This window comes from Zootoca vivipara, chromosome 13 (genome assembly GCF_965207765.1).
Source record: "Zootoca vivipara chromosome 13, rZooViv2.hap1.1, whole genome shotgun sequence".
In the NCBI taxonomy this organism is placed as follows: Eukaryota; Metazoa; Chordata; class Lepidosauria; order Squamata; family Lacertidae; genus Zootoca; species Zootoca vivipara.
This window is the reverse complement of record NC_142596.1, coordinates 36,027,002-36,042,060: the sequence shown is the minus strand read 5'-3', so window position 1 is coordinate 36,042,060 and position 15,059 is coordinate 36,027,002. Positions and strand designations below refer to the sequence as shown.

The 15,059-nt window shown below is 47.2% G+C and overlaps 1 protein-coding gene across 3 annotated transcripts in view; it reads right to left on the bottom strand.

The window, feature by feature from the left end:
• PRR35 (proline rich 35) overlaps window positions 1-15,059 on the bottom strand; it is a 48,615-nt gene that overhangs the window by 20,116 nt on the left and 13,440 nt on the right. Inside the window, exon 1 of one of the 3 annotated variants that reach the window (XM_060282781.2) lies at window positions 3,341-3,537. The exons of the other annotated variants lie outside the window; for them this stretch is intronic. The gene's annotated coding sequence lies outside the window, so the exon portion shown is untranslated. Of the gene's footprint in view, window positions 1-3,340; window positions 3,538-15,059 lie in introns of those variants that run through there. 3 annotated transcript variants of the gene reach the window in all.

Here is a 15,059-nt window from a genome sequence, read left to right as displayed (position 1 = left end):
TAAAAAACGAGATTATATAAACACACCCGCTTCCAGATGAATGAAAAGGTTGCTCTTTTCCCCATCTCGTGGAAATCACCCGGGGAGGGGCAGGGGGAGCATCTCGGAAAGGAACTTTCTGTTGAAAGCTCGCCTAGGAGCAAATGATCAGCTAAAACAATTGGACAGCTCATTAGGGGGTGTATTCAAGCAGAAGGACCACAGCTGACCTTCCCGTGTGCCAGAATCGCTAAACGGCCAGGAGTTAAAATCTCCAGGAAGCGGCTGGCAGCTATTGGGTCAAGGAGGACAGCTCCTTCAGATGCACCAAACCCGGAGCAGGACCAACCCAGTCAACCACACAGGTGGCTTAGGAACATTGGGTTGTAGCCAACCAAGTCCTACTCAAAGTAGACCCATTGAAATGACTGGAGCAACGTTCGCCGTGCCCATTCATTTCAACGGGTCTCCTCTGAGCAGGACTCCTATTGGATACAGCCCATAGGAAGCTGCCTTATACTGAGTCTGACCATTGGTGCACGCAGCTCAATATCACCTACACTGACTGGCAGCAGCTCTGCAGGGTTTCAAGAAGGGACATTTTCCCAGCCCAGCCTGGAGATGATGAGGATGGAACCCGGGACCTTCTGCATGTGAAGCAGGTGTGCTGCAACTCAGCTACGGACCTGCCCCTTCCAAGGGCTTCGGGATAATTCATAAAATCAAGGGCTGGTGTCAGCCTCTGGGATCCCGGGATAGCTGCTTAAACCGGCCCTTTATTTACTTATTGTCAGCTCTGAGCAGCACAGGTGCCTAGCTCTGGCCACCATTTTAATTTCTCACAATGACACTGAACCAGCATCACTCTGGGGCATTGTGTGAAATCAATAGGATCACCCTCATTCACCCACTACTATGAACCCTAACCCCAGGCCCAGTTGTCCTAGTGCATAGCTTTACTCCATTCAGTTGTATGGAACAAGGCATTGTACAGTGGTACCTCTGGTTAAGAACTTAATTCATTCTGGAGGTCCGTTCTTAACCTGAAACCGTTCTTAACCTGAGGTACCACTTTAGCTAATAGGGCCTCCCACTGCCGCTGCACCGCCGCCACGCGATTTTTGTTCCCATCTTGAAGTAAAGTTCTTAACCTGAGGTACAACTTCCGGGTTATTAGAGTCTGTAACCTGAAGCGTTTGTAACCCGAAGTGTTTGTAACCCGAGGTACCACTGTAATTGGGGAAATACTTGTGGCGCTCCTATTGATACAGTCTGGATCTCCCCCAAATGCCCAAACAGAAACAACTACTATTGTTTTATTACCGCTGCTGTTCATTGTTAACAACTTTTCTATACCAATTCAACAAAAAGTCCTCTGGATGGCTTACAAAATCATAAAAATCCATAAATAAATAGCAGCACATGCATTCAAACTGTCACAGTGACCAGCGTAAGAACAACGGAATCAACTATATATTCTGGAAAGTTGTCTGCCTGCCTGCCTGCCTGCTCATCTGTTCTCTAAAGGTTTTGCTGCCTCTCAAGATGCTATCACAAAACTTGGCACAAGGGCTCCCAAACTGGGGCAGTGGTCATTGTCAACATTTGGACACTAGCTGCCATTTTGAATCAAGATGGCAGACTAAAACAAAACTTTGGTGTGATCTTTTGGGTATGAGTTAGGACACCACTCAATATATCATCATCAAGCTAAACATGAGGGTTCCTGAGGTGGGGGGGGGGGCAGTGGTCTTCAACAATGTTTGTATCTCAGGCATCATTTTGATGCAAGATGCTGGACTGAAATGTGACTTTGGGACGATTTCCCCATTTTTTGTCATAGGTTCACCTGCCTCTCAATCTATCATCACCAAACTCTGCACAAGGGTTCCCAAGGTGGGGGCAGCTGTCTTCATTTATGTTCCAGGCGCCATTTTGAATCAAGATGGCAGACCAAAATCCAACTTTGGTATGGCTTTGCCCGATTTCTTGGTGTGGCTCACTAATTACACTACCCATGTAAGAGAAACACCCTTTTTTTTGGTTTCTACAAATTCCTGGGCAGTGCTGGGCACTCACCGCCAATCCAAAAGTAAAGAGCAAAACATATAATAAACCAGCATAAGAGAAGCATGAGCCAGCAAAACTCAACTACGGTACTATGCTTACAAATAGCCACTGAATACACAAGGATTGGCCCCCATTATTTGATACAGCTGTATGCTGTGCTAAATTTCATTGCTACCAGAGGGTGTGTTGTGAACAAGGAATGCCATTGGACAATGTTGCTACTCCCCCACTTTTTCTGCAACATGTGCTGCTGTTCTTTCGTGATTCCCCCATGAAAATAGCAGGAAAGAACTTTCTGCCAATATACTGCCCCAAATTTTGCACCTGATTCCCCCAATGTCTGGGTTAATGGGGTTGCAAATAGAACCAATTAACATGGAAAGGAGCACTAAACTATATTCCGCTACATTCCCAGAAGTGGCTTCTGCATCGTGTGAAAACTCAAACAGAAATAGGAAATTAACAATGTCAGAGAAACGGAATAAATGACCACCTGAATGCAGCCTGAATGAGACTATGGTGGAGCAGAGTTTAAAAAACCACTCCCGATCTTCATTTCCTCTCCTACGGAAGGTCCCAGAGCTTTGTTGTCTATTGAAGCCCTCTCCCAGCCACACACCCCTTCCAGACTCTCAGTTGTATGTTGCCACCATGCCCAAGTGACTTCAAGCTCCCAAACTGTGCTTAGGGGAACCCTGTGCCTTTCAAAGTCTTCTGATGTGCAGGTTTTAAGTGGGTTCAGCTTTTTTCTCTCTCTCTGGGATGGAGATCAAGTGACCAAGGGTGGTGAGCTTCACCTAATGAATCTCACAGCCTCTCTTGCAGGCACAGGAGCTGAACCCGAAAATAAAAAGCAAAAGGAAACCATAAACACAGGAAGGTGCCCATCTAGCTCAGTATTGTCTACACAAACAGCAGGTCTCCAGAGTTTCAGACCCAAGGTCTACCAGGAAATGTCAGGGAATTGAACCTGGGAACCTTCTGCATGCAAAGCAGATGCTCTACCACGAAGGGATGGTCAATCTTTGTTTTGTTGCCTCTGCAACAAGGGCCCTGCTGGCATATTTGCAAATAGCCCCAACCCCCCACCCCAACATTTTTACCTGCCAACTCCTGGAGGGTGAGGGAAGGACAGAAGGATGGAAAGAAAGCAAATTGTCATGCCTTACAGTTAAGGATTAGTCTGAAATCCAACTTGCTGGCAGCTCCTCTGGGCTGTAAGCTCCCACTTTCAAAAGTTGCAGGTGGAGCAGGGTGGGCTGGTGGCTCTTTCCCTTTCCATTGCACTCACCTGAGCAGGTGAGCCGGGTAGAGGTGTCTAGGAGAGCAAGACTTCCGTCACACTGATACGGCTGTGGGCAGAATGGCATCCGAGCCCAGGTTGCGGAAAACAGCACAGCCAACTGCTCTGCCCTCTTCTTCCTCCCCAGCCAGTACCCATTTCCACCCATTTGCCCTCCAGGCTTGTTTGTGATTTGCAGTGGCCCTGGCAAGATTTAGAGTGGGGAGGAGGAGGAGGAGACAAACCCTGGCTCGCTGAAAGCAGGTCAAACCCAGCCAAGCACCTCAACAGGCACAGAACGAGCAGGATCAGTGCACACAAACCCAGCTGGCAGGAGGGGAGTGGAAGAGTAGGCAAGTACTGCCAGCCAGGCTGGTTTGAAGTTGACTGGGCAAGTTGCTGGGCTCCTTGGCTTAGGCTGCAGATCAGCCGTGACAACATCTAAATTGGTGCATACAACAATACCTAAAAGCAGCGGGTGGAGAACTTCAAACCCTAGGGCCAAATGTGGCTGTCCCAGCCTGACTCTTGAACCTCTCCTCCAGGCCTCACCCATCAATAGCTCTGCCCTACGTCCTTTTGCTGCCAGGCCAGGTTCAAGGGGTCTTGTGATAATTCACAAAGCCCTAAGCAACTTTGGCCCAAAGGACCTTGTGATTCTCTGTGCTCAATTGCTGAGATTCTATGGTTCTCCACTTGTGATCATACCCTCCAACATTTCTCCAATGAAAATAGGGACAGCCTATATTCAGTTGTTGTTGTTGTTGTTGTTGTTGTTGTTGCTACTGCTGCATTTATACCCCGCCCACCTGACTGGGTTGCCACTCTGGGTGGCTTCCAACATATATAAAAACATAATAAAACATTAAACATTAAAAAAAATCCCTATACCTTCAGGGCTGCCTTTAGATGTCTTCTAAAGGTTGTATAGTTACTTATCTCTTTGGCTTAGGGGATCACATAACTCCATACCCTCCAACATTTCTCTGATGAAAATAGGGATGTCCTAAGGAAAAGTGGGACATTCCAGCATCAAAACAGAAACTGGGAAGTGAGTTCCACAGTTTATGCTCTGTTTGAATAAGTCCATGAGGTCTAGTGCCATGAGAGGCAGAGAGAAGTTTTTCTCTATCCATTTCTCCATGCCATGCATCCATTTATGAACTTCTATCATGTCACCTCCTACTTTCCTTCTCTCTAAAAAAAGCCCCAAGCGCTGCAAACTTTTCATTACAGGGAAGTTGCTCCACCTCATTGATCAGCCCTTTTCTGACTCTACAATAACCTTTTTGAGGTGAGGCGACCAAAACTGTATGTGGTATTCGCATGACAGATTTGCACCCTGGCATTATGAGACCCTATGCTGGGGGATCCGACACTGGATCTGGCGATCCTACCCTGAGCAAAAAGGCTGGTTGGGTGGCCATCTGTCATGGATGCTTTCAGCTAAGATTCCTGTATTGCAGGAGGTTGGACTAGATGACTCTTTGAGATCCCTTCCAACTCTAAAACTCTGTAATTCTGTGATTCTACGACCTCCCGTCTTCATCCATTTCTAAAAGTCTGTGAATTTGCTTTGGGTTTTTTTCCAAAGCCACCCACAAGGGCTTAGGAGCTGTCAAGGGCCTTTCACTCTGCATCATAAGGAAGGGGAGGCATTTCCCACTGACCTTCACCCTCCCAGATGGTACAGCATAAACCTGCACAGGTGGCTGTCCGGATGGCAACAGCTTGGCAAAGTGAGTTGCTTCTGTGCAGTCCGGGAAGGAGCTCTTGCCGAGACTTACCTCCCTCGGAACAGCTTGCATGAAAAGATGCCCAAGGAAGAAACAAAGCGAGGCAGCGGCCAGGAAACGCCATCAGGACTAGAAGCGCCGCAAGCGGAAGTATTGTTCACTGCCTGCCCAGAAATGGGCTTGACCAAAGAGGTTGTAAGAAACAAAAGTGGGTGTTTGAAGGGCAGGTCATGGGAAACAGGTAGATCTGACCCAAGGACACATCAATCCACCTGGGAAGCTGTCTCCTAGAAATGACCTTGAACTTGTATTTTGTTCATCTGCCCCTGGATTGTCTACCGGGACTGGGAAATGTCTGTAGCTCAGTGACAAAGAACCGCCATACAATTCTGAGCTAGATGGACCAAGGGTCTGATGTGGTATAAGGCAGCTTGCTATTTGGGGGGAGGAAATGCTAGCTCAGTGTTGTCTACACCAGGCATAGGCAAACTCTGGCCCTCCTGATGTTTGGGACTACAATTCCCATCATCCCTGACCACTGGTCCTGTTAGCTAAGGATGATGGGAATTGTAGTCCCAAACATATGGAGGGCCGGAGTTTGCCTATGCCTGGTCTACACTGACTGCCAGCAGCTCTCCAGGATTTCAGACCGACTTTACTTTCTCCAGCTCTACCTGGAGATGCCAGGGATTGAATCTGGGACCTTTAACCACTGATTTACCACTGAGCTACGATGGCCCTTCTTCCATGCTGCCAATAGGAGAGCAGTGAGTGTCCAGGATGTTGCAGCACCAAGCCAGCACTAAACCCCCCCCCCCATCCCTTTCTCCTTGATTAGGTACATCTACTTCTCATTGATTTCTGATGGCAAACCATGCTAATCTCCCTGTCATTTCACGAAGTATTTTTCCTGTCCTTCCCCAGGGCAGCCTTTTCCTCCAAGGTCAAGGTCCTTATCTCTCTGAAACAATCAGTATTTACATTCCTCAACCCTTCAAGACTCAAGTTATGCATGGTGGGAACCTGTGCCAAGAGATCTTGTTGCCAAAACATGTGATTTATTATTATTTTTAATCACAGTTCTCAGAATGTCAAGGGTTCCCCCCCCTCTCCCCCATTTAAGGTCTTGTGAAAAAACCAGGAGATTTTTCAGGTTTAAGTCCTGCTCAGAATATACCCATTGAAATTGATGAACCTAAGTTAATCTTGGCCCATAATGAGTCAGCTCTCAGAAGGACTAGAATTGGATACAACCCTTCAACCTATCCCTGTCAACTTGATAACAATGAGCAGCCTGTCTAGGAAATACTTCTTCACAGAGCAAAAATCAACTTGTGGAACTCCCCGCCACAAGATATGCCTACTGCAGAGGACACAGGGTGGGTGGAACAAGCTAGGAACACATTCTCGGTTCACACAAAGTACAACACCAATCTGCTCCTATGCACAGCTCAGTATATCCCAACACTCTTCTGAAGCCATGTCTTTCAGAGAAAGCTTGGCAATGACAGAGAGGCTATCTTTGGGGCAGTCAATGTGGTCCCATCAGGGTATGACTTCTGGGCAGATGTCAGGGCCCCCAGAAACCAGAATGAACAGGAGGTCCCCCCCAAATACAGCAGAAGCTTCTCGCCACATTTTTAAGTAAGTGTAGTAGTACACATTACCATCTATAGAGTCCACGAACCCCAAATCCAGAATGTAAAACCATCTAGCTGCACACTGAGGGGAGATTGTCAGTGGCAGAGCATCTGCTTTGCATGCAGAAGGTCACAGGTTAAATCCCTGGCATCTCCAGGTGGGACTGGGAGAAACTACCATCCGCAACCCTGCTGCTGCCAGTCAGTGTGCACAATATTAAGCTAGATGGACTAATGGTCTGACTTGGTACATGGCAGATTCCTGTGTATAACCTTGTAGCTGCATGTGGTTTGGATGGTAACGATGGACAAATCTGTTGGTTTTGGTTTCTCTCATTTTCTTATTTTCCCATTCTTCAGTTTGACCAATTTCCCCATCACCTTGAAAACTTTTTTTTTAAAAAAAAGTTTGCATTGAAATTCATATGCGTTTGTTTATGCATTCCTCCAAATAGATGGATTTTTGCAACCAATTTCCACAGGCATGTGGTTGGCCACTGTGAGAAAAGGATGTGGGACTAGATGGGCCACTGGCCTCATCCAGCTGACTCTTCCCATGCTCTTAAAATTCAAAGACATCAGAATTGCCAAAGGCTCCTCTGCAATTACCTTTCATCTGCACTTTGAAGCACAGGTCTGGGCTTTCCCGGCTCATGTTTAGGTGCTTCCCCCCCCCCACTTTCCCCATGAAAACTCACTCTTTACTGCTGAATCAGAACATTGAAAACCTGAATGGAAGCATGCACCTATGCCTTGAAAGCACAGGGCAAAAGTTAAGTGTGGATAAGTCCTGAGTGCGAATGAGTTCAGTTCACATTCGGCACCCGTCTGCACACCTGCCAACAAAGTTTGAAACCACAAACATAACTGAAAGATTGTGCTTTCAAACTGTGTTGAGACATAGCCAAGCAGCGGACCGTCTGCTTTGCCGGCAGAAGGTTCCCTGGTTCCATTCCCACCATGTCCTGGTACATGTCTGGAACCCTGGAAAGCTGCTGCCAGCCAGTGTCTACAATACTGAGCTAGATGAGCCAAGGGTCTGACTCAGGATAAGCCAGCTTCCTATGTTCCCAAGATTGCCTGGTGCACTCTGTTCAGGATAGAAGCCCATCCTTGTTTGGGGTGTGTGCATAGACTACTAGCTCCTTGGTTCACTCCAGGCCATTTGGAACGAAACGATGAGTGGCTCCCGTGATATGCCCCAGGGATATCCTTATCTCCCCGCAATACTGCACCGCCCTTGGGCGCCATTCCTTTCTACCAGTTCCCAGGCTTGATTACCCTCCTGCCTTCCGCTCCCCCTGCCCGTTTCTTAATGGCCTTATATATTTAATCTTGCGTTTGGCAGCTGCCTCTATTTGGAGCAATGTCAGGTTAATTCATAACTCATCACCATGGCTTGCAGTTCAGAGAGGCCTGCGGTCTCCAAGGGGAAGCTGTCCTTTGATAAGATGATAACAGAAAACTTGCTCCGCACGTTATTATTATTTTTAAAAAACAACAACAGGTAGCTTGAAAGTTTTATTCCTCTCTCTCCTCCCGGCTGAAAGGTCAGGGCGTCCTGCCTGCTTCTCTCCCCACCCCCTCTGGTTTTTGCCCTTTGTGCTTTGATAGGAGACATGTTCTGTTCCGAAGGCTCCGTAATGGCCAAGCTCTGATGTAACTGACGAGCCTTGCCAGCCTGGCTCACCCTGCAAGGGGCTTTTGGGGCTAGGGAAAAAGGTAAACTCACCCTGACGGCTGCTGTTCGGAATAAAACCAGGGAGGGGCGGAGGAAGAGTGGGGCCAGGAGAAGGAATAAATCAGGGTAGGGGAAGCTGTGGCCCTCCGTATGTTCATGGACTCCAGCTCCCTTTAGCCCCAACCAGCACAGCCAATGCCAAGGGTGCAGGTGCTTCTGTGGTTTTTAAATGCCCTGAACCACTGGCGCCCAGGAGACCTCAAGGACTGCCTTATTCCTTATAACCCTCCCTGATCACTGAGGTCTTCAGATGGTCGGCTCAGATGCTCGGCTTTTGCATCAGCAAGGAGCGATGCACTCACTAAAGGTAAAGGTAAAGGGACCCCTAACCATTAGGCCCAGTTGCAAACGACTCTGGGGTTGCGGCACTCATTTCACCGGCCAAGGGAGCCGGTGTACAGCTTCTGGGTCATGTGACCAGCATGACTAAGCCGCTTCTGGCGAACCAGAGCAGCGCACGGAAACGTCGTTTACCTTCCTGCTGGAGCGGTACCTATTTATCTACTTGCACTTTGACGTGTTTTCGAACTGCTAGGTTGGCAGGAGCTGGGACCGAGCAACGGGAGCTCACCCCGTCGCGGGGATTCGAACCACCGACCTTCTGACCGGCAAGCCCTAGGCTCAGTGGTTTAGACCACAGCGCTACCCGCGTCCCATATGCACTCACTACTTAGGTCCAATTTTATGGAACTCCTTTCCAACTGAGAACAGACAAGCCCCCTCCCTGTTGAACTTAGTGTCTATGGAAGACTAATCCAGCAGGCACCGTAACTGAATTCTGAGTTATAGTTGTACAGTAGTTTTACACAACTTTCATTTTTATTGCACTATGTTTGTTCAACACCACTTGGTACCACAGAATTGTAGAGTTGGAAAGGACTCAAAATGAAATCTAGCCCAAAAGAGAACCTCTGTGTATGGCTACACACCAGAGATGACTAAGGATAGGGTCATAGGAAGCTGCCTTATAATGAGTCAGACCATTGGTATTGTCTCAGTATTGTCTTTATTTTTTATTTTTTTAAGTGTATTTGCCGTTTCCATAATGAACATAATGAAAATAGCAAACGCCTTCCTGCCCTGCTCCTCCGAGTACAATCCCTGTCTCATTCCAATGCACCCAAATATTTCACATTCTAATAAAAGTACCTTTCTGTATGTCCCTGTGAGTTGCTGGTGATCTATAGTCATGCTTTTTTTTTTTTTTGCAGTTGCATAGGAAATAAAGCCAAACCCTGTTGTTGTTGTTTAGTCGTTTAGTCGTGTCCGACTCTTCGTGACCCCATGGACCATAGCACGCCAGGCACTCCTGTCTTCCACTGCCTCCCGCAGTTTGGTCAAACTCATGTTCGTAGCTTCGAGAACACTGTCCAACCATCTCATCCTCTGTCGTCCCCTTCTCCTTGTGCCCTCCATCTTTCCCAACATCAGGGTCTTTTCCAAGGATTCTTCTCTTCTCATGAGGTGGCCAAAGTATTGGAGCCTCAGCTTCACGATCTGTCCTTCCAGGGAGCACTCAGGGCTGATTTCCTTTAGAATGGATAGGTTTGATATTCTTGCAGTCCATGGGACTCTCAAGAGTCTCCTCCAGCAGCATAATTCAAAAGCATCAATTCTTCGGCGATCAGCCTTCTTTATAGTCCAGCTCTCACTTCCATACATCACTACTGGGAAAACCATAGTTTTAACTATATTAGCACAATTGTTTACTGTTCAAATAGTGTCATGTCTTATTTGAGCTCAAGTCCATGGAATTAGTAAAGAGAGTCATTTTCCCACTTACTCTTAGCAACCAGAAGCACCATAACCAGACATTGGAAAGACCTATCAGGAGTAAACATGGACCAAACAGTATGGGAAACAGCCCTACTAGAAAAATTAACCAATAAGTTGAAACTGACACGGGGACAAATAGAAGAAGACGGCTTCACCCCGGTATGGTTCCCCTTTATCACATACACAGCCCAACAAGAGAATGACAAAAATCCACCAACAGCATACGAATCAATATGGTTAACCTGACCCAAAACACTCACCCACCCCACTCACACACAAAACAAAGACCACCACAGGCAATCACAAAGGAACAACCATATCCTGCCAACCCCAACATCTCTCACCTTCAAAGGAAAACAAGTGAACAAAAGAGAACCTACACAAGCCACGCTGACAAAAAACCCCCACACTTATTAAGCAAAATAGAAACATTGTCACCCCACCCTTCCCCATCTACTTTCCTTCCCCTCTCCTCACCAATGTCTCAACAAATGAAACTGATTTGTAAAAATGCTAAGAGAGACATTGCACTTATCTTTGTAAACCAAGAAAACCCTTAATAAAAATATATTTAAAGAGAGAGAGAGAAAGAGAGAGAGAGAGTCATTTTTAGCTAATTCACTTGCTTTTGCGGGGGGGCGGGCGGGGGGGGGGGACGGGACGGGACGGGACACACACATCAATGTTGGCCAGAATGTTCATTTGCATCACAAATGCCTCTCCTTCCATTTCTGCATTAAAGCCTGATCCGAAGGTTCACTAAACAAAAAAAAAGTGGCGAGAAAGAAATCTCCCAAGGCGATTCAAAACCTCGCATGGATTTTCAGCCCTTTGAAATTAGGAAAGAACTGGCAATTGCGGCAGGATCAGACCACCCACGGGCCACTCCTTTACTACTTCGTGTTCTCCTTGCACCTGTCTCTGTGATATTATATTAATATGGCCCTCCTGCTCCCGATTTATAAAGCAGCCTGTAGCCCCAGGCCGACCAGGAGAAGCTTTTAAAACACACATGCAGGGGGTTGGTGGTGATGCGACTTCTTTGTTCGTATATATAGCAAAACAATTCCCAGCTTGGAATTTATAGATTGGCCCCTTTAACTAAAACAACCTCCAGGGCCCAGAGAAACAAAGTACACTTTGGTTGATGGTTGATTCTCTTTTTATTTTTTTCAAAAAAAATTCTTAGACAGACAGCCTTTGCCCAGGAGGGGCGAGCATGAAAAATGTATGAGAGGATCCAGAGAAGGGGAAGATGCTGAACAGAGGCAATCGATCATGCAGCTCCGAAAGCCACACAGCTGTGCTGGTTTCCTTGTACTCGCACCTCGCCTGCTATCATTCGTCTTGGGGAGAGTTGGACCGTGGGTTCGCTCCACAGACCTGCATCATGCAAGGAGGGATCATGTCGGCCAAGGGCAGAGTCACACCTAGGGATGGGAGAAGGCATTGCTTTCCATCCCAACCCTGGATTTGCCGCATGCACCAACGTCCCCATTCCGCTGCAGTTTGTCTTCCGCCCAAAGATACTTGCTTTGTCTCGGGGTCCGCTGCGATTAAATTGTTTGTTTCACAGAATCAATGACTTAAGTTACGCTGTCGTTACGTTGTTCCGCCCCATTCATTTACGGATGCGTAGCTCCGGAGATAGGGCACGAAATCCGAGTTGTGGGTTCAAGCCCAATGTTGCACAAAATGTTCCTGCGGTGCAGGGGGTTGGACTTGATGACCCTCAGGGTCCCTTCCAACTCTACAATTCAGTGATTCGGTGAAACACAATGCAAATGTGCAAATTATTTGTGGACTGAAAGGAACAACAGCAGTGGAGGCTGATCAGATTTGCTCGACTGATCTCCATTCTGGACATGGGGTAGAAATGCAAGCTGTGTGCTCGTAGGGAAGCACATAACCTGGTTTGAAGGTTTTACCAGGTTCACACCATGTTTGTTCTGTCACTTGCAATAAATCAATCAATTAGGGTGTCAGTACCTACTCTCTGAAACCCCCTGCAGATTAATATTAAGCGGGCTATTTTGTTGTACAAGGGACGCAGGTTAAACCACAGAGCCTAGGGCTTGCTGATCAGAAGGTCGGCGGTTCAAATCCCCACAACGGGGTGAGCTCCCGTTGCTCGGTCCCAGCTCCTGCCAACCTAGCAGTTCGAAAGCACATCAAATACAAGTAGATAAATAGGTACCGCTACAGTGGGAAGGTAATTGGCGTTTCCGTACGCTGCTCTGGTTCACCAGAAGCGGCTTTGTCATGCTGGCCATATGACCTGGAAGCTGTATGCCGGCTCCCCCGGCCAATAACGCGAGATGAGCCCCGGATCCCAGAGTCGGTCACAACTGGACCTAATGGTCAGGGGTCCCTTTACCTATTTTGTTGTACTTTTGTTGTTTTGTTGTACTCCCCAGACATACAGACATTTCATTACCTACATTCATTTTAAAAATTCCTTGATTTTACATGAAGTTTGATTATTTTATTATGTCTGTTGTTTTAAAGGCTGTTTTATGACTATTTTTGATGTCTATTTCACACCATTATAAAAAAGAAAAGCAGTACATAAATCTTGCTAAATAGATAAATAAAATAAATAAATACCCACCTCAAATGCTGATGAATTTTTAGGAAGGCTTTAAAAATAAATAAATGCAAACCGATGTGGAAACATGGAGAACTGAGCTGAAGACGGGGAAAGCGAGAAACAAATAGGAATTGAAAATTACAGATTCACCCATACTTACCTGGGGCTACCCAAGACTTGCACACCCTGGGGGGAGGCAGGAGAGGAAAAGCCCAGGCCAGGGGGCTAGTGAAGAATATTTTGTACTGTTTGTTTGTATTAATATTTTAACATTGCAAACCGTGCCTCGGATACCTCGACAGAAAAAGACAGTATTGTTACGCGTTGAGCTGAAAAGCTAGAGAGGCAGAGCAATGGGTTGATCTCCCTTTGAATCCGAGGCTGCGGCTATTGGAGAAACAAGACCCTCTTAGGGTACTGATGCTCTGAACCCCTCCATCGTAGGCTCAGGCCGCCTATATGCGTAAATAAGCCGTATAGCGTAAAGACACCACAGTCTTCACCGCAAGTAGTAGAAATGCAAGCAGTAAGGAAGTAAGTACAGTGGTACCTCGGGTTAAGAACTTAATTCGTTCTGGAGGTCCGTTCTTAACCTGAAACTGTTCTTAACCCGAGGTACCACTTTAGCTAATGGGGCCTCCCACTGCTGTTGCACTGCCGCCGCACGATTTCTGTTCTCATCCTGAAGCAAAGTTCTTAACCCGAGGTACTGTTTCTGAGTTAGTGGAGTCTGTAACCTGAAGCGTCTGTAACTCGAGGTACCACTGTAAACAATCTACCCATTTCACAAAAGAAATGGTGGCAATGCACACCCACAATAGGCCAAACACTCCCACCAACCGAAAAACACACAGGCAAAGAATAAGAATCACCCCTCAAAAGGCAACCTGTATAAACAAGCCAAACAACTCGAAAAAATGTGAAGGGGTAGAGTGGCTTGGTGAGAGCCGGGGGTGGGGTGGGTGGGTGAGGGCATTGTGGTGCCTTCAGGAACCATTTTGAAGACCTCAACTCTAGCGTCATGCTTTGGCTTTTACATCATTTTGTCAACCCCCTCCACTACTCTTCTTGGGGGAGACAGTATATGCTTTTCGGCAGCACCCTGTTAAAGGATGTGACGGATCTTCTACTAAATTCAGACCATAATTTGGGGTCTCCACCCACCCATAAGCCACCCACATCGGCTGGCCATGTTCAGGCATTCGCCCACAACTCCATGACCACGCACTCCTCCCTCAGCCCCCCCCCATTTCTCTGCATTGTGCACCAACTTCAATACTGATAATCCTGCTTTGCATTAAACCAGATTTTCCTCCATGGCACCTGTTCTAACTGGAGATGCCAGGTATTGAACTTGGGACCTTGCCTTCTGCCCTCCTAGTCCTAATGGGCACCAGCCACCACTGGTACCATGTCACATGACAGCATTCTCTGAAGACTAATGGACTTAGCTGCCAAATATCCCATTTTTCGAGGGAAACCCCCAGATTTTAATCCGTTTCCCGCTGTTCTCCCAAATGGAGAAAAATCCTGGAAATCCCCCGGATTTCCTACCTGCCAGGGAGCCTCCATTTTGGGTGCCGCTCTGCCCATATGTGGGCACCGGAAATCGGACAGAGCGGCACCGGAAGTCGCTTCTATGCATGCCCGCCGGCCATCTTGGTGGTGGCCACATGGCGTGGCCACCACCAAGATGGCCGCCAAGCATGCGTAGAAGCGACTTCAGTGCTGCTCTGCCTGATTTCCGGTGCCCACACATGGGCAGAGCGGCCCCGGAAGTTGCTTCTACGTAACTTCCGGTGCCGCGCCGCTGCTGATCCCGCATTTTTCAGCGGGACACTTTGCAGGTATGCTAATGGGCACTAAGTGGGCACCAAGGAAGATCTCTTTGGGCGTATTGCGTGCCATCCACACTGATGATCCCTGCACTAGAACCTTTGCCATGGGCTCCATTTTTATCGCCCTCTTGGTTTTCTTAACCAATCTTCTAGTTACTGCTAAAAATTCTTTTCTGGTTATTCTTTTCAAAAATTAAAAAAATATCAAAATATTGCTTAAGGATGCTTCCAACAAATGAGTCACTGAGTTATTGCAAGCAGGTTGCTAGCAATAGGGTGTGGTTTTGTTTTCTACGGAGCTGAAAAGCATGAGAAGGACTGGGCCCACAATAAACACCAACCTGGAAACATCCTAAAATAATGTTATTGCACTATAACACTTTTTAAAAAAATGCTGGGAAGGGCAA